Source organism: Propithecus coquereli, unplaced genomic scaffold, assembly GCF_000956105.1.
Source record: "Propithecus coquereli isolate 6110/MARCELLA unplaced genomic scaffold, Pcoq_1.0 Scaffold21, whole genome shotgun sequence".
NCBI lineage: Eukaryota > Metazoa > Chordata > Mammalia > Primates > Indriidae > Propithecus > Propithecus coquereli.
The window spans coordinates 4,425,414-4,427,234 of record NW_012146078.1 but is presented as its reverse complement, the minus strand read 5'-3'; positions in this window follow the sequence as shown (position 1 = coordinate 4,427,234).

Genomic DNA, 1,821 nt, shown 5'->3' with positions numbered 1-1,821 from the left:
GGAAATCTTTCTCATAGCTGTGATTAGTTTTGTTCCACTTTTCCTGAAAGCATTCTTTGTTAATCTATGATTACACCTCTCTGGTGTTTTTCATCTGTCCCTGTCATTCATTTTTTTTCTGTAACTACGTCTGCATTCAGACCCTTAGAGACTCCCCACCTCCCTTGTAACTACCATCCAAGTAACACATTACTGAATTATTTTTCCAGAAGCATCTGAGCATGCTGATCAGATTCCTTCAGTGGCTTTCTTCTGACTACAAAGTAAAATCACCAAATCATAAATCAAAAATAATTTTCTGGTCAAGCCCCTTTATTTTGCCAATGAGAATACTGAGTCCCAAAGAGAGATAAAATGACTTTCCCCCAAAGTTGCCTGGGTACTTAATGGAATAAATGAGATTCTAATTCAAATCTTAACATTCACTTTATTTCTTGCGAGATGATATTCCATTTTTTTCATCCTCAAACTCTTTAGCCTTTTCTAAATATACTCTAAACTATTGAGCTAACTCAAAAAATTAAATTGTCAAATCATGCTCATACAAATCAGAGATCTTAACCAATATTAACCTTTATTAATAATGTCAAGGGTACAGACAATTAAAATGGACAGGCAAAGCAGTGAGAGGGCTGAACATCCCAAATCAATCACCAAATCTTTTCTCCCTATTTCAAATACAAGCTCTCTGACCTGGAATAATAGATAATGTGTCTAATGAGGTTGCTTGTCATCTCATGTTGAAGGGAATATTTAGATTATGAAACATCTCCAATACCCGAGACAGCACCTACTTTACATGACATTTTCCAGGGAGTCATGGCTCATAAACCCATACAGTGTAGGTTTGCTACTGTAGCATCCTAAACTAGGACATCCTGCTGAGAGCATTCCATAGGCAAGGGCTCTCTTTCTAGCAACTATTAGTCTATTTACCAGGAGTCCCAGTTATCAACATGATAACAAGGAGATCAGACTAGGTTTCAGATTGTCTTTCTTTTTCTGGGGACATCCCCCAGTAATCAGGAGAGGAATGGTTACAAGCCAGCTGCTTTAATTTTTTTTTCTTTCCAGACATTGTCCATTCATGGACCTTGAATAACAACCAAACAGAATAATTTACTCTTTCTTGTTTGTGTCCCTGTTGCCTCACCGTGTCTTTGCTCTTGCTATTCCCTCTGTGTTCTGCAGGACTACCTCACACGTTCCTTCCTCCCAGTTGAATGTCATCTTTTTTGCCTGAAACTTTATAATCACTTACCTTTTCACTTACCACAATCTGTTTATTAATTTTTTTCTTTTGTATGCAAGTGCAAACTACCTAAAGTCTTTATTTTTCTCCATCTATCCATCCATTGCATTTATATTACATGCCAGGCACTTAAGTGTCCAGTTTCAAAGATAAATAAGACATAATTCCAATCTTTTAAAAATTCTTTCCCCACAACTCAACATGATCCCTTCTATACAGAATGCTTTCAATAAATATTTTAGGAAGGGAAGGGAGGAAGGGTCATAGAAATAATATTCCTTCAAGATTAAATTGGACATCATTCTTTGGGCAAATTTAATAAAATATTGAACCTTAGACTTCATTAGAATATCATCCTTATATCTTTAATGTAAGTTTAAGAAATATGAAAATGATTATAGGTATAAAAAGAGTAAATTGCCTTTAAATATTAACAGCATATTTAATTCTTGCATATTCTTCCCTGGTTAGGTTTAATAGCTACCAGCTCAATGGATACAATTTGTGGAATTTTATTTTAAAATCTTAAGCCTGTAGCTGTAAATATCACATAGTTTTTTTCTATTAGA